This window comes from Anser brachyrhynchus, assembly GCF_964034855.1.
Source record: "Anser brachyrhynchus genome assembly, chromosome: 7".
NCBI lineage: Eukaryota > Metazoa > Chordata > Aves > Anseriformes > Anatidae > Anser > Anser brachyrhynchus.
In genome coordinates, this window is record NC_137701.1 from 23099544 (window position 1) to 23117918 (window position 18375).

Genomic DNA, 18375 nt, shown 5'->3' on the forward strand with positions numbered 1-18375 from the left:
GTAGTGGCCTTTTTGGGCTCAGTGCAACGATGTGTCAGGCTCACTTACACATTCTTGTGATTTGTTAAATAAAGCACTTAAAATTCCATAGCTTCTCCCTCCTTCTACCCCCAAGTTGAATGGCTCTGAATATAAAAAGATAGTACTGATTGTAATTTAAACTGTCTTCCTCTTCTGCCCTCATAGTATATGCTTAAGCTATTGTGTGTTCTTCTCACTTCTTTCCTCTACCTCCCTCTGTTATTTTCTTCCTGGCCTCCATCCCTCTCCGAGATTCCAGATTTAATAAATTTGTAATATTCTTGCTTCCTTTATTCAAAGGTCCAATCTGCAGTGAAGGCACATAACATTTCTGGGACATCTAAGTAAAACAGAAACAAGTATCAAAAGTCTATTCCTTTCGGTATCCTAACGAACTTCTCATTGAGTTCAGGTGTTCAGGGATCAGATCATGTTAGGTTTAAGTCATTCTTGACATTAAATTTAACTAGAATTACACTTCTGGTAGGTGTTTGTCTAACACACTTCAGGTCTTTCAGACAAGTTGCAAATTCAAGGTCCTGGTTACCTCTTTTTGCAAGAGGAGGAATGTTAACACCAATGACCTGGCCAAATTCCAACTTCAGTAATTACCTCCTGCCTTCCTAAAAATAAGTAAATACATAAATCTATTTGCTGTTTTCAGATGGAGAAGCTGCTCTTCGTTTTCTTTCCAAAAATACTGCCTGGTGCTGCTGAGTGTTATGAAGCCCTTCCGTGTGCTTGGGTCCAGGCAGGTCTCAGCGCAGACTTGCCAGTCGTAATTTCCTTGGCTCTCTGGTGACCTGTGCACCCCCTTGTGCTGAACACTTGCATGCACACAAATAGCTTCAAGGAGTTCTGGGTAATTTATAGCTGAAGTTTGAATATCAGTTTGTAATAGCTTCTTTCATGATGAAAGTACTTCACACTTCACACCTCAGAACATTTTTTGCTATTTGGCTCATGTTTCTTTTCTTTCTCTTCCTTCTCATTTTGGTGGTTGGAAAGGGAATAAAAGACTATTTTGAAATATTTTTTAACTTACAATATTGCTACTTGGTATGTTTCTTCCAGTTCTTGGTCACGTGAACAACCATTGAATGTAATCGTAAAGCGTAAAATGTCATTCTCGCTTGGCTGTTGAATTCACTGAAATAGCAATTGTTGTTCTTCAGTGTTTCTCACCACTGAATGTCCTTCCACCACCCTGTTATGGTTGAGTGTAGGTATATATTTTGATTAGGCACTTACTGGAGGCCTGGTTGTGAGTGAGGAAAGGATGAAGTGTAAGGGAAGGGATAATGTTGCTTCATTCGCTTCAGTTTTGCATTTATAGACGGGCCTACCTAAACAACAGGAAGCTTAATCTTAATTTAAAATTCCTATATTGAATATTTTTGAGCTGTGAGGCTGGTGATTAGGCCATGAAATATTTGCACAAGAGTGTAGCTGTGTAGCTCTCCGGAGCAGAGAGTTGGGGAGAGTCCACGTGGAGTTCTAGGACATGCCAAGGGGAATACAGTTCATCTGAAGAACTTGATAAATGTTTCAGAACTTCTCTAACCCGGTTGGTCTAGTTTGTTTTCCCGCTTTGCTAATGAATTCCCTGTACGCTGCAGCCTTATAAATAAAACCAACCTCACCATAAGCTGAAACTAGCTCTCTCCTTAAAACCACACAGTACAATAAAATTTGAAAGTAATACACTAGGAATAATCTCAAAGTTTGTACCCCATCCAGGGAAACAGTGGAACCTAGTGAAATGTTTGAAGACTGCATCTATTTCACCATTAAAAATAAAAAAATAAAAAAATGATCCCACCTAAAACCAGAACAACAACAAACCACACCAAATCTGTTGAATTGTGCAGTGTTGGTATTATGATTATTGGACATACCTATTTAAAAAGACACCTGCTACTTTTCAGCATGGTCATGGGAAGATATAACTTCTCACTTCCATGACTGCAGTTTTGTTAAAGTAAAACTTGCAAAACACGTGACCACAATCTCTGGAAATGCAGCTTTAGCATTGTACTGTGTACAATAATTAAATACAAAATGCAAGAGGTTGCCTTCTTGACTTTCAAATCATACTTTTGCCACATCCAAAATGAAACACAACTGCAGGGTACTAATAAAAGTAGGCATGACTAGGCAAGGTAATTTCCTCCTGCATTAATCTTAAATTCTTTAAGAGTCATCAGAGTTTTATTTTGCTGGTTCTGGTTTAAATGGCTGAGTTTAACAACACATTAAAACTTGCACTGGGGAGATCAATTTCAAACAAATGCTCCTTTTGCAGTTGTGCTTGTATGAAGAAAAACAATCTTCTGTTGACCAGAAACCCAGTGTACTGTAAAGAGCATTTGAAGAAGCCAAGTGACTCGTGTACATTTTAAGAGGCCTGGATGCTTGATGTCCAGTCGTTTGTTAAAGGGAGTATAATTTTAACAGCAAGCACAGGACAGTGTTTCCTTCTGCTCTGAGACTCGCTGAGCAGAGAATGGATGAGTAGCTGTCAGGGAGCAGGTTGTAAGTAACCACAACCAAAGTCTTGCTGTGCAGCAGATCACTCATACACATTTTTCTTTTTTTCCTTCTAAGTGATAATGTCTAGCTCAGATCCAGAAGAAATCAAACACCCTTTTAGTCTGCTTTGTAAATTTGCAATTCTTCTCTTCTGGGCTCCCTTTTGCAGGATGGTGGTGGGGTAGGAAGGACTCCAGTTTAATTTCCTGAATTTAAGGGAAATGCTTAAATGAGATTTCTCCATTTCTGCTCTGTGTTACAGAGAAGGTTACCTTATTCATCTGTGCTACAGTTGGAAAAAACTAAGGCAAGACTACCATGCAATCCTTGTTTGTTTCTGTAATCCTAATGTGGATAATGTGTATCATAGTCAACAGACCAGAGGGTGAGACACACCTGTTGTATGACTGTGGGCATCTTCTTATGCCTTGGCATTCAGAGATTTAGGTGGTGGAAAACAAAAGGAAAGAATGAATTATTCTGAAGGCAATTACTCTTTCATTTAAACAGTCCTAGTGAGATCTTTGCAACTACTTAAATGGAGTAATAGCTTCACAATGCAGACTTCCTAATTTCTGAATTGTGTTGCCAGATGTCTGGAAACAGTATTTGAGCCAAACAGTCAAATATATATATATATATTTTAAGCTGACATCAGTGCAGAAGTACAATGTATTTTGAGGGGAGACTAAAACAGCTCTTGCTGAGTTTTATGTTGCTCTTTGGCCTTCCCAAATTACTTTGGTGGCTGGTGATGCCCATATGGCAGGTATCTCTGTGACAACAAAGCAGTTGTGCTGTCATCAACAGAAGAGCCATTTCTCATCACAAGTAAGGGGGTAAAATTTATACAGTTCTCATTCATGGGAGAAGATTGCAGTTTGGTCTGGGAGGCTTTTCCTTGCCCTTTTCTCAGGCTTGCATCCATGGATTAGTCTCTCTGCTCCAGGGCTTCCAGGTGTTGTACATTTTATCAGTCTTGGGCATCCCTGCTCACCTCATGTTCAGGTGGCTACAGGCAGTCTGTTTGTTTTATCTAGTTTCTCTTAGGGTAATGCAGGGTCAAACTCTGTTTATTTTGTCCAGTTTCTCTTAGGATAATGCAGGGATGCAGGGACAGTTTGGAGAGCTACAGTTAGGAGGTGGCCTTATATTTCTTGACTGGATTTCCCACAATGTTAAATGTACTTGACCCCCCCCCCCCCCCCCCACACACACACACACTTGGAAGTTGTAGAATTATTAGGAGAAGGAAGGAAAAGTTCTTCAGGGTCTACAAAATCCTATTCCCAAGCTTTGTCCCCTGTCAGAACTGACTATTTACCCAGAATCTGCACCAGACACCATAGTAATACTCATACTTCAGTTACCCAAAATGTGCCTGTGTTCCCTCCAGTTTCTCTGTTCTAGGAGCAGCAGGCATTGCCTCTGCCAGCCTTTAGCATCCTTAGCAGTTGGAGCTGCTAATTTTTCAGTAACCACAATAAGTCATCAGTGGATGTTTTCAGACAATTTTAAAATATGCATATTAGGTAATTAAATTTGCAATAAGTGTCACTCCATTATGCTAATGTTAAACATGCAACCCTTTCCTTGTCCTTCTATATTAAGCCTTTTCTAAACTGATGTGTCAATAACTAATTTTTTCCAGGTGTTCTAGATCAACAGTTATTTTCTGATCTGTAATGTAAAAAAATGCTCTCGCCTCACTTATACTCTATGAAAAGAAAGTGTAGCTTGTATAGAAGTCATGTTATTGCATTTGGTTTTCATGCTCTGGCTTCAAAAATTACTTTTCTCCTTTAGTATCGTATAACACTTATAAGATATATGCTTGTAACGTTTCTATTTTGGGCCATTCGAATCTGTCAAGCTGCAAGACCAACAAATCTTTAACATAGAAAAGAGTCTTAAGAGATGTTATTAAGAAAATATCTTGTACCCAGAAAATCTACTAATTGCAAGTAATAAAATTAAAAAACATAACTTCTTTCTCTTCAAATGGCTCCTGGGGAAGGAAAGTGTTCTTACTGGGAGTGGGGTGGCATCACCTCAGATTTTGAAAAAGTTCAATCCTTTCAAAAGGCTGTTTCTGAGTTTTTTTTTGCTTTTAGATTTATTGTGTAGGACTGTGAGTTATTCTTACTTTACTTAATTCTCAGGTCTTGTCTCCCAGACACAAGGATTTACCGGTTTTGCAAGCAGAGAATTATATCTGTTTATAATCTCTCTCATCATAATCTCATAGAAGAAGCAATAATGCAACATTATTCAAAAGCTTGTTCCTGTGGCCTTTCTTGCTACAGATGAAAGTTTACTGAACTACTAAGATTCAGAGACATCATACTCAGAACTGAGGAAGCTTTCCTTAATGAGAAAGACAGGTTGTGGTGGTGGAAGGATGATAACTTCCCATTACTAGGGAGCCAGGCCGGTCTCCTGCCTAAGCAAGCTTTAGACAGTTTTCTGTGTGTGACACATTCTTCTTGTCTCAGAAAAAGAAAAACAGAAGAATAATTGTTCTCCCTCTTGATTGACTATTTGTAAAAAGCAATCTTAACCTGTTTTTCCTTTACACCACAGTTCCTAAACACATTGCCCACTAGCACGTGCTTGGTAAAGTCCACAATAATCTTAGCAATGTAACTTCAGCAGTGGCAGTGGTGCACCCTAAAGATAGGAGAGCTTTTCTCCCTTATGGCAAGCTTATGGATTTAAGTAGCAACTGTGGTACAAATTTCTTTTCATCTGTCAGGGAGAGCTCCCTTATGTGGAACAAAAAAGGTAAGGGCAGGGCATTTAGCAGAATGATATCATAAAAACAACTGTTTGCACTTTTGTTGTTGTACTTTAGATTAGTATTCCCTATTGTATGTGTACGTTGTGGATGCTCCAAAAGTCTGTCTCTATGTGGAATGCATAGCATAGGATGTCACCTGTTTACCTATAGAAAGTATGTATTATGACTTAAAAATGCTGTTGGATGTTTCGAGACTGTGTTGTAACACATGCATCAGGAAACAGAGCTAATGTAGTGTGTGCAACCTTAAGCCTTGTCATTTCCTGACCTCTGAGTTCTTCCCAGCAGTCTCTGTGGCAAGCACTGCATCCCTGTTGGATTTCAAACTGGTCGCCCAAACAGGCTCAGCATTCTGTTATCATGTGTCCTTTTTGATGTTTTTGTACATAACACGATCCCTATGTTTATAACAAACCAACTTTAAAATGAATGCTGCTGCAGAGCCAATTTCTATCAACAAATTTGACTTGGGGAGCGAAATGTCTGCTGCCAAATGAGTAAGCCCCGCTTTTCATAGTTTACAACACAACTTCTGGTTATGCTTAAGTTGGAACAGTGACAAGGTGATTACATGCGGTCATGATGTCTTAGGATGAGAAACACAGCATAATAGATTTTTGTGTAGAAAGGTGCTCAATGCCCTAGTTTTTCAATGTTAATATAATTTAAAGATGGGTATGTGCAGAGAAAACTGTCCCAAAGGAAAAGCTTTTTGAAGGAAACTATGTCTTTGTATTGCACTTATTTAGTATGCAGAGGGAGAAATTCATTTCTCTTTTTTGCCTACCAGCTAAAATACAAGAAAACTCTAGAATGTGGTGGTTGTGGGTTTTGTTGTTTTTCTTTAAATACTGCTTATATTAGCTTTTCCTTGTAAGCTCATCTAGTAAGGTTGGGTAAGCATAGTACAAGTGCCATAGAACTTTATTGATTGTAACAAACAAACAAAACCAACTGCTTTTCTTGTTGCTGTGTCTGTTTTTGTTATTGGCTTGCTTTGAAGTATTTTGAAAATTCCCATGACATAACCTCTCATTTCCAAAGCTTCCTAAAGGAAGCCCTTTGACATAACAGAATTAACATGAAGTTAGTCATCCACAGGAGATTCGAGGTGAGGTTTAAGGTGCTTCCAAATCCTCTGTATAGTCTACACAGTTGTGTTTGGGCTTGGAGGTGTACATGCTCTTAGGAGTCACAGTACAGCTGTTATGAAATTGGGTGTAGCAAAACCTGATGTTTAGATGCCTCATTTGCAACATGAAACCTCTGCTTAGGCTTCTCTGACTGATATTTACTGATAACATTAACCTTGAGATCTACCTGTCTGTTTTATGCAAAGACACCTATTAGGCAACCATCTAAATTAGTCAATAGGAAACCATGAATATAAGCACTATCTGAAACACTGCATTAAGTTTTCAATGCCTGAACCTCTATGTGGCATTTATAACCCTAAGTTATTTCTTGGTGTTTGATCCTTGAACTGTTTCTTTACAAAAGAGAGGTTATTGCTTTTCTGAAAGGAATTTTTGTCCACTGGTATGGAGGGTTCAGCAGAAGGAGCATTGAGCAGACTGATAGGGACCCAAACCTGTATCAAGTTCAAATGTGTATCTCCTTCCCCAGTGAGAGACCTCACTATCCCATAGTATATCTGGGCTGCTCTCCTCCTTTACAGGAAAGATGTCTTGGCCTGGAGGGAGCAAGCAGGACTCATGTCAGGAGCACTCTTCTAGGAATGGGAAATCTGTACTCTGCTTTCTGATCCAGTGACTATTTAGGTATTTCACCCATTAACTCTTTCATACAGAATACATGGAATTTAGTTCATAAAAACAGCTTCACAATGGGCTGCATGATTAGAGCCGTTAAGTGTTCATAAATAAGATGTTTCTGGACACCATTAGAAGCAGGACAAGTAAGTCTTCATGGCTGAGAGACTGTAATGATGAGGTACCTGAACTACAGGCTAAAAAAAATGAAACCGTATTGTCATTATGTCGTGTCTGTGCTAATCACTGCATCACAAGAAAGCTAATACAGTTAGACTGCTGCTGGTATTTGAGATGCCTTGGGAACCTTATGGACTTACTGGTTTAAGTGTAGGCTGTGTCAAAATATAGATACTTTTGTGCTGTTTCAAACAGCCTATGGTATTTGAGAGATCTGTGTGTAGCCAGAAGTAGTACTACGGGAAGACTTCACCATAGAAGTTGCAGCTGGAAACAAGACAAAATGCTCAGGAATCCTGCAGAAGTCCCTAATGCAACAGAACTCCATTCCTGGACACATCTTTGGACATCTAAGGAATTAGGCAAGCATCTAGAGGCTGGTATTTTTGGATTTCTGAACACTGAACATAAATCTCCCCAGTCCCCTTGAGCTATATATATATATTATTTTTTTTTTCCTCTGTGAGTGGTTCCACATTAGTGGAAGGGAAAATGGTAGGCCAGGATTACTGGCAGATGGCTGAATTTCTCCCTGGGGAAGTTGGAGGTATGGATTTGAACCTCCTCAGACAGCAGAGGAAAAGAGGAAATTGATACCCTACCACAATTTAATAATGCACTTGAGCATCCACTCAGAAGCGCCTACTGGGAGTGTCTGTGTTGCACTGCAGATGTCTCTGTGGTGCAACTTGCAGTCTTGCTCCCCAATCATCTAAACTGAGGTCCTTCTGGATTGACTGTGAAAGCAAGTTTTCCTCTGAGTGGACATTTCCAAGGGAACCTTGCTGAAAACCCTGATCCAACCTGCAGTCTGATCGCAGCCATGTGTGTCTGGGCATCAGAAGACGCAGGGGACTGTTGACCTGCAACGCACGGGCAGCTAAAATGCCTGGATTATGATACCTGTGAGGTCCTGCTAAATTCTAATATTTTCTCATCTGTGAATATGCTTACCTAGGTGGCTTGTAGACAGATCAGTCACTTTGTTTTCTAACCTGGTCTATGTTCAGCTTATGTTGAAAAGTCCTTCTGTGCAGACCATGCAGGTTCTCCTTCTGCAATACCTTAGTGTAACAGAATTATAACGTAGCCTGAAGTTCAGTTCATAGAGCAAAAAATTATTTTCAACATCGTACCATTGTTGTGTATTTTGCTCCAGACTGTTCACTTTTGAGCTCTTTGGAGCGCAGTCAATTCTCTGCTACGTGTCTAGAAAGGACTGCACATGATGAGAGCTTCTGCCTCCCTGGCATTTGGGTGCTATTTTGATAGAGAAAGTAATGTGGTAGTATCATTTGCAGTGAGCATGCGAGGAACTGCATTGTGGATTTACGGTAATCATAGTCTTAAGCACTTAATGATAAGAAATGTAAGCTTTCTATTATACTTTGTCACTACAGTGACATATACAAATACGGTTTTCTCAAGCTGAAATCATATCAGCTAAAATCATGTCATTTGTATTTTCAGATGGCCTCTTTAATTTTTTTGTTAAATCAAGGGTGGAAATTATGATCAAGTAAACTTCAACTGTCTTTGTTTTAGTTCCCTAGTACTGCATGAAGCACTCATTCAGGTAATAGCTATAAATACATAGTGGCAGACAAGCAGTACAAATGAACTGAAAGCTATATATATGAGGTTTTTGCACTGGTTAAAGCGAATAAGGGAACGTTTTCCTTTGATATCAAAATACAGCTTGATTGAAGATATGCACAGGCGTACAAGCACACACAATTACTGCTTAAGCTTATGAAAATGTAGCTCTTAATATCTGTTCTAACCTCCATTAGGAATATTATAGAGCTGCAGTCTGCATCTATATTGGTTATTTAACAGTGATAGTGCATATTGTAATTGATCTAGATAAAGATGTTAGCATAAAGTATGGCAGATGTGCTTAAACCTTATGTCCCTATGTAGTCATATTGGCCAGTGATGTCTTAATTTTTGCTGAGATAAAATGTGCAGCTCCATGCTGTAGCTTGGTGCATCTTTTAAAAGAAAAAGAAAAATTCCTGTGCATCTTTATTTAAAGTGACAGAGTTATTATCAAAGAATACAGATAATTAAGTGCTGAAACTGAAAACCATCTCAGAGCGAAGAATTCTGCTGATTTTGTGTGTGATTGTTTACAGATTTTGTTCTCCATTTGCTCCCAAAGAATACACTTAAACACTCAATCAATGAATAACCTACAGCAGTTTGTTGTAGATTCAATAATGGGGAATGGTGCATTGTACCAGGATAGTCAGATATACCCATAGGGAGTGTCAGTGGTCAAAATGCTTCCATTGCCAGAAGGTAGTCTGAAAATGGTCTAGAAATTCAATACAGCATTGACCCTACATTGTATACATGATCTGCAGTCAGTTTCTCAAGCTTATTTGAAGTTTAAAAACCAGCCATTTTAATTCTATCGTTCAAAATATATATAAACATATATATTCTGGATTAAAACTCTCTCTTTTTCTAAAATGGTAAGTTTGAGTTTTTTTTTTTTTCTTTCTTTCTGTGCATGCATCGTATTGTTTTATTTTACTACAAGCAGGTCTTATGATAGGTTTCTGAAAATACACTTTTAGAACATTTATTCTCCCATTGTGAGATATCTCTACCACGTCTGTCTCCAATACCAAATGTTTTTGAAATGCACAGTGATGCCAAATTACCAGCAATATGTCTGTTGCTAGATTTACTGAAAAGCTTTTAACTCATTTTGATATGAGGAGGTGTCTTAAACTATGAAGTTCACAATTCTGTCCATTAGTAATACAGAAGTTTGCTTGAATTCAAAATATTTAAATACGTGTCTGAATGCAATTTAAAAAATAAATTGAAAATTACATTATACTTTTTCATTTATTTACTGGAGTACACAGAATTAAAAATGTTTTCTAGCTGGTAACAGAAAACTAAAACAATTTCTATCTATGCATATTTTTATTCTGTGTTTGTTTTTTAAAGTAGGCAGCAATAAGGTTCTGAATAATGCTGCCTGGTATCCTGCTTGTTCCCAGTGCCCAAATGGATCCAAGGCTGCGTGTGAGTTGTTCGAGAAAACAAAAATTTTCTGCTGACTAATGAGTCTCTGACTTCCTCCAGTCTACCAAATGTTCTAGGTAAGTCAGACATGTTTCTTTTATAGCATTGTTCTTATTTTCTAAATTGCCAGTGAATTTCTTGTTGAAGTAAAGCAAAATAGTATGTTGCATTACCCTGTGCTTCAGATTGATGCATATTAAAGAGGGTGTTACTACTAAATACTTAGCAAAACAGTCATTCAGCTAAGTGTCTAGAGTTATACATATGACCATAAAGCGAGATTATACCACAAGCAATTTTTATGGCAGGATTTGTATGGTATTGCAGGATGGTTTTCAGAAAAGAGAGCAAAAATCTACTGTTAGTTTTCCAAGTGGAAGTCCAATTGTTTTTATTAAAATAGCAACCATCAATTTATTGGTTTGATTCAAATGTTAACAAAGACTTTTCTCCTTCGAGTCTTTTTCCATGAGATTTCAACTGTATCCTATTTAGCAGTTGGAAATGTTTCCTAAAAGAAAGAGAGCAAAATAACCTTTCAGCTTTTTCTGAAGCCTAGAAGTGTTTTGTTTTGCCAGCTGTCTATGGAAGTTCAGTGCATAAAAGGTTAGGAGCCTGACTTTTTTTTCTGTCTTGTATATCTTTGAAAAATTGGTTTATGGCGAGTCATACATCATGTAGCTAAGACATATGGGAATAGTTAAAGATTAAGGTAAATAGACAAATTGAACTGCTTTAAATCATTTTTCCCTGTTTCACTTTTATGAAAGAGCTTATGAACAGAAGTTGACATTAAGCAATCACAATAGGCTATTCTATATATTTTAGACAGTGGTAAAGACTTTAGTGTCAGAAAGTGTTGCATCACTGATAGTTATATCAATTTGATTGGTGTCCAAGTTTTAAAAATGTTACTTTGTCAAGTCATAACCTTTTCTGAGTCTTTCATTTGTCATTGTTTTGATGATTATATCTTAAAAAAGGGGGGGGGGGGGGGGGAGGCGGCAGGCAGGAATGTTCTTTGCATCAGGAATCGTATCATGTTTTCTAAGACTTATCAATTGCCTTGATAATATTAGGGATTTTGTCATTCTTATGCAATATGATTGCTTAGATATTTGGGTGTAAATGTTTTGTTTTAAATACAAAGATTAACAATTTCACCCAAGTAAAGTATGTTAGAAAATGCACCTTCATGACATGTCAGAATATACTTTTACAAGCCAAAATACGAATGAGAAGATTTTTGTCATACATCGTAATCGTACTCTGGCTGTTATACTTAATTGTGTTACTATTGCTGGAAGCTTTAAGACCAAAAGGAAAAAAAAGTCATCTGACAAAGCAAGGTAATTCAAAATTTGAACTTGATATAAGCAGACACCTTTTTTTGTTTCTGTCTTGACTGGTCCAGCAAAATATGGATATTCTGTGGATCCTTAATGACAACTAAGAGGGAATGGATCTGTTTTGCCTATTTGTGTGCTTTGAGTACTTGGCACGAAGTTAAGAAATGAGAAACAATAGAGTTTCTACTAAAAATCTCATATGTGATTTAAAGTTTTGTTTCCTTTACTTTGTGATTTCAGAGGAATCACTTGTGTTGTCATTTTGAAGGGCTGGGAGCTGGGGTTGGTGTTCATGATGTTTTGAAGATGAATTGACCATTGTCTAAATATTTCTGTGTATTACAGGAAGGTCAGGGGGGAGGGGAAAGGGAAGGAGAAAATAACCAAGCTATTGGTAGGAATTTCATTCATATCCTTGGGGACAGTTTAGCCAAACAATCCTAAACAGATTAAAACACTGGACTTTTCCAAAATGAAGGCTAAGTATAAAGATGATGGTCTTGATGCTTTTACAGCTGTGGTGGGTAATATGATTATATAGCTACGTGAAGTTTTGCTCCTTTGCAGTACTTATTTCTTATTTGATTGTAGGGAGATCACTGCCAGTTTTAGGCCTTGTGTTTTTGTCTATTACTTGGCTGGTAACTAAGTACTAATCAGTTTTGGTTTTGCTGTATGCAGTAATACCAAATACACAGGTAGTTTCTCTTATCCTTTTGCAAACAAGAAGTTTATATCAATCTCTCTGTAAACAAAAACTTCTGAGTATCTATCTGTTGCAAAAGGTCATTTGATTTCCAATACAGATGATGGATTAAAAAAAAAAAAAAAGAAATACAATTTAATACTGGAAATATTCTTCTCTGTAGAAAGGTAATAATATTACTTGGTAGCAGTTTTACGTGGGATACTTAGTGTTTTGAATTAAGGGATTTATTTCAACTGTTTTTGTAAAAATGCATCAGTAAAGCAGATGCTGATTATTTTCAGTACTGTGGGTATTAGTGCAGTTCTTAGTCTCTTTGATAGGAAAATGTTTGTTTCCTGAAATCTATTACTACCTTTCCTGTCTATCACATCCGCTCCAAATAAGGCAACCAATGAGAACCCTAAAATAATCAGATAATTCTTAACTGAGTTAAATTCTCTAAATTGATGGAGAAATGGCTCTTTGTAAGAAGTGAATATTAAAATGAATCTCTAAAAAATACTTTTCTAGAACAATTTTCTATATTAACATAGATTATTGAACTACACGAGAATGTTCTATGTTATAAAGATATATTAGCGTGGTTTTCTGGAAAGGCAACTTTTCTCCCTGTTTCCCTCTTAACATTGGCTGCGGAGAGTACCAGTAAGTTTAGCATGACACGACTGTAGCTCGATTCAGGCAAGGGAGCTTTGCCGCTTCAATCACAAGAGGGAGCTGTTGGAGCTAAAACTACAAGAAATGTGCGCTTACACATCGCTGTTTTAATCAATACTGCTCAGTTCTAAATATTTAATGAAATACATTAACAATTATTAGTTTCCACCATCACACCCTATGACTACTACTGACATGCATTTTCTGAGAGAAGTATGAAAACAATAATTAGAGTGAATAAACCTATACATTGGTGGTAATATATTTGGCGTGTGTGTGGGAACAACAGCCAATCTTTTCTCCTTATGTTGGTGACAAGCTTAAATCTGCTTCAAAGAAAACAGTCTTGTCAAGCAGTGAAACATTACTTTTGTTATAAAAACCTTTGTTACTCATTTACATTGTTTTGCATCAAAAGTCTGTGGGTCCAACTTTTCTAGTGGCTCTGGTAAGAAATTGAGCTCACACATGAATGTCATATGGTGAAGAATGTCAGTTTATATGAAAATTGAAGAATTATCTGTTTTCCCCCTGCAGTTATGCACAAAGGCATCATTGTCAGTTGCCTTTCTTAGACCTTCCCTGCAGGCATGATCAGACTCAAGCAGACAGCTATTTTCCTTTAATTTTCCACAGCAAGCCAGTAATGCTTATGATTATTGTGAAGTCAGGAAAAGTTTAGTTTCATCAAGTGACATGTAGTGTTGCAATTAGTTACTTAAGCACTTCTTATAAAATTTTCTGCTACGGTATCTAGCTTGTCAGATGCAGCTAAATATTAGCATCTCATATTAAACAGGAGGGTAAAAACTCCTAGCAGAAAGCACAGCTGACAGCTCTCAACATGAGCTGAATGATCACTCACAATCGTAATCGATTCTGTAAGTACTGAACACAAACCCCCAGGCAATTGAGGAAAATAGGATGATGAAGGACTGCAAACTAATACGTTACACATCTTCATTGATTAGTCATTGATTAACCATTATTTTCCTGAATGACAAACAGCTAGCGGTAAAGTAACTGAAGCTGATGATTTATTTACATGTTAGGCAGAAGATGACTTCTTTATTCAGCTGATCGTGAGCTAATGCGAAATCAGAAGACAGCAACAGTTTAAGAATAAAGACAGGTTTATAATCTTTTCTGACAGCATTCCTAGATTCAAAACGTTTTTACCGGGAACAAACTTAACTAGGCTTTCAAGCAATGCATGAAATTCAAATGTGGATCATCTACACAGTACCTGTAGTATAACTACATTTAAAGAGAAGATCATTTTATAGACTTGGTATTTACAAGAATATTGATCAGTGTTTATTGAACTTTTAATTTAATTCTCTGTTTTGTTCAGTGCCTTATTGGCAATTAAACATAGCTGCAGAAATGGCAGAATAACGGTTTGTAATACACCTACTGTCTTTATTATTCTGAAAGATACATCCAAACCTTAGCTATGAACACCCCATGGAATTAAGAAATGCATAATTAGGAAGCAGTCTACACATCTGGAGATCATATTTTCCTTTACTACATATCAAACACCTAATTATAATCAGCTCCTACCAATACACTGCAAAGTAAAAATGACTGCATTAGAAGGTGGTAGGGCAGGGGGGTGGGGGTGAGCTTGCTGCCAGTCCAGTAGACGTATGTGGAAAGTCCAGTTGACCTTTTCCTCCCCTTCTGTTTTCTTTTGTACCCTCTTTTTTTTTTTTTTTTCCCGAAGAGGGTATAAATTTATTCCAAGTGAATGTGGTGCTTAAATCAGTTTAAGGAAAGAGGCTTATGATATTCTCTACTTGAGAGATTCCGCAGTACTCCAGGTATGAAAGTATTGTGGACAGTATCTGTTATTTATTAGTGGTGAATCAGTAGTGTTTTTTTTTTCTTTTTCATAGTGTTAAATTGTGATGAGCGTTTTGTAAGCATGGGGATACAGTATGCTTTTTTTTGGTACAAATTAAGTTCTAAATTAACATTAATTAATGTCCCCTTAATATAGGGTGCTAGTGATCTCTGTGATTTGTATGTTAAAAGTATCTGAGAGAGTTTCAGTGAAAGGTGTATGCTTTCAGGAAATATGAATGTAGAATAACTAAGAGAAATTCATCACCATTGCTAGATTTAAAGATTAATTATCATATCACACAAATTAAGAAAAAAAGAAAGATGCCAATATACCATAGAACTGCAGTTGAAGTGTAAGTGTGCTTGATACTACCTCTAACTGTTCCATTATTATATGTATAATTGTGCTATTCTGTTGTCTTCTGGTCTTAATAGATCTCTAATTCTGTAGATTAATACATTAAAATATCACAATACACTTGGCCGACTCTTTATACATCAGATTCTCTCTCCTAATTTTATTTTGATGAAACCTATATCACACACCTTTTATCTTGTGTTTTTATAAGAGGCTTGCTTACAAGTGGATAGCAACTGACATCCAGCTGGTCCCTTGAACATATTTAATATGAACTTCTGTTAAAAAGTTTGTCAAACAGCAGTAAGCATGATCTTATTTTAGGGTTTTCAAGTAGCAATTTTAACTTGCTTTCAAAAGAGCTGTCGGTCAGAGGTAGATTTATACCTTTATTATTCTTTCTTTTCTGACATCTGAGTAAATTTGGACCACTTAGCCCTTTGGGACATCTAGATCTTCCTGAGTTTCAGGACCAGATGAGACTGGGGAGCAGAAGCATCTCACCATGCTCCAAGTTGCTACTTGCTTGGCTGTTCCATGTTGTGAGCCCTGAAACAATGATATGTATCAGTTCAACACATCTTAATTGTAAATCACTACCTCCTTGCGGCTAATCGTCCCTGTGCATATCTGACGAATCTGCAGCACTCCTGCCCTCCCAAGTGCTGCCTTCTGCTGCATACCGAGCATTTGCAACTGGTCAGTGCTGATTGCTTTAACAAGTCTGAAAAATAACAAAAGAAAAATTACTCTTGCTGTAAAACCAAAAGTAAAACCTCTATGACAGGGTATGAAAATATACAGTTCCCATTCCATTGCACCTATACTTTCAATACATGTTGCTGATTCCCTGAATAAAAGTGAACAAGAAATCCAGGGAATCCTTATGTAATTTTGTGTGTCATAGTTTGTATCAGCCATTTAAATTGCCAATTAGGGGGGCTACATGCATGAGCAGGAGTGTGATGTGGCCTACTATGTAATGTTAGTACATATTTTGTAATTGAGAAAAAGAAATATTTTGGGTTTTACTTGTCATTCTTTTGAGTGCAGATACATTATCACAACTACACAAGGGGTAGAATATGTCTCTGTCTTCAAGCATATTTAATATCTTTAAATTTTTAAATGAAAATGTAGCTGTCAATTTTAAACTAATTTGGATGGACAGCAATAAAATGCAAACCTCACTTCAAATTAGAATTTTCAGTGAGGATTTCTAATGGAAAGTAATTGCTGACAATAGGAAATGACAAATTACTAATTACTTAGTTCAATTAGACTTTTGTGCCTTTGGTCCTAAGTGGCAAGCATACAGCAAATCTTGCACTTTTATAACAATTAATGACACTAAAACTATTTAAACTGCCAACAGATGTGAGTAAGAAGACATGAATTGAAACTTACTTAATTTACATACTATCACAATTTTATATCAAGTAAATGGTGTTTAATTTTTATGTTACAATTAAATATCACCAGCATAGTGTAATTTCTGCAGAAATTCAGGATAAAGTAGTTTTGCTGAAAGGCTAGTGCTAATGCTCTTTTTTTTTTTTCTCCGTCTTATCATAGCACCATCTTCAAGTGACTGTAAAATATAGAGGGGCAGAGGATAGAACACTTATTAATTTTATATATATATATAAGAGTTTATGCTAACAGTTTTCCTGAAGTGATGGCATAATTGCCTCAACTAGACTACTGCAATGTAAGATTTCAAATTTTAATTCTAATTAATGGGTGAATACAAAATTTTATCCAGCGAATAGCATTCAGAAGCAGATACCATATATTTGCTTCTTAGTCTTTAGAAAGTCTTTCCAGAATTTGTCTGTTATATCTTGTTCTTCCATTAGCCCTGTGATGGTTTATGCTGGTGGTGTTTTTTGTTGTTGTTCTTTTTGTTGTTGTTTTTAATAAAGTCTAAATTCTTCATACTTCACATCTCTCAGATTAGCTCTTTTGAATTGCTTTCAAATATGTTTCTACTGAATGTGAGCAATGGCAGACCTTACATTGGCAGTAATCATTTCTGGACTGCCGTTAATACATTTATACACAGATATTTGTTCCCTATAAACTCTCCCTAAAGTTCTGCACCTCCACATTTCTTATACTAGATGCCTAAAATTAGATGCCCAAACAACCCTTTTGTACCTTACTGACTAATGGCCTCTTTTCAGAGTATTCCATGTGGTCATTAAGATCTCCTTAGGTGTTTAGTAGTTCTGAGAACCAGCCACTTCTGTTTGGATATATGAATACATAGCTTGGGAAATATTGCCTAGTCATATGGTTTTAGTCAAGAAGAAAAAGATATGAAATTGTGAGGCTATTAATCCATCAAAACACTTTCTTTACAGATTATTTTGAACTTCTTTTCTGAGACAAAAAGTAAGCTAAAGGCAATGTTTAAAATGATTAATCCAATATTAATCTATGTTTTTTTAACTTTCCAGAAGAATCTCCCCATCCTTTTGTTTTGTTGCAAGATATAAGGCAGTTCATAGTACTGTAGCAATCTGTGTTCCTGCTGAACAGTGTAGATTGGAGCGAATATTCTAAAAGTGGGAGAAGAAATAGGAATGTCTTTATAAAATATAAATGAGAAAGCTACATGAAAATTAAAATGTAGGATCTGAATCAGGAAAGATTTATAGAAGTGCCTACATCTATTTTCAGGAGTTGTCTTGAAAAAGAGAGTGTTTTGTAAGGAAGGTTGTACAGGTGTGTAGTTTTGGTTTACAAATGAATTTAAGTATTGATAATGTTATAACAGCCTTAATGCAGCATATTACAAGAGAGACAAGCATGAGACTGAATATACTATTACGGCACTCTTTCTAGGTATGCTTTTATCTAAGTTCTTCTCTGCAAATGACTGTCAACTGATCATTGCTTTCCTCAGTCTTTCTACCCTTTAGGTAGTACTGCAAACAAAATAATATAACAAAACTCTCCGTGATTTGAAACATTAGGCAGCACAAGTGTTGAACTGAATAGGTGTAGAGAGTCCTCTGTATATTACACACGAGGGTTATAACCATACAAATATATACCTCAAGAAGTAGTTCTTCACCTGGATTTTGTTAGTGCAG

At 36.7% G+C, this 18375-nt stretch overlaps 1 protein-coding gene across 19 annotated transcripts in view; it reads left to right on the forward strand.

The window, feature by feature from the left end:
• The window catches only part of FIGN (fidgetin, microtubule severing factor), a 387924-nt gene that overhangs the window by 31124 nt on the left and 338425 nt on the right, over nucleotides 1-18375 (forward strand). For 9 of the 19 annotated variants that reach the window (XM_080601236.1, XM_080601249.1, XM_080601251.1 and 6 more), the window contains one exon: nucleotides 10273-10427. The gene's annotated coding sequence lies outside the window, so the exon portion shown is untranslated. The remainder of the gene's footprint in view (nucleotides 1-10272; nucleotides 10428-18375) is intronic. The other 10 variants (XM_080601247.1, XM_080601246.1, XM_080601248.1 and 7 more) reach the window with 2 other exon arrangements.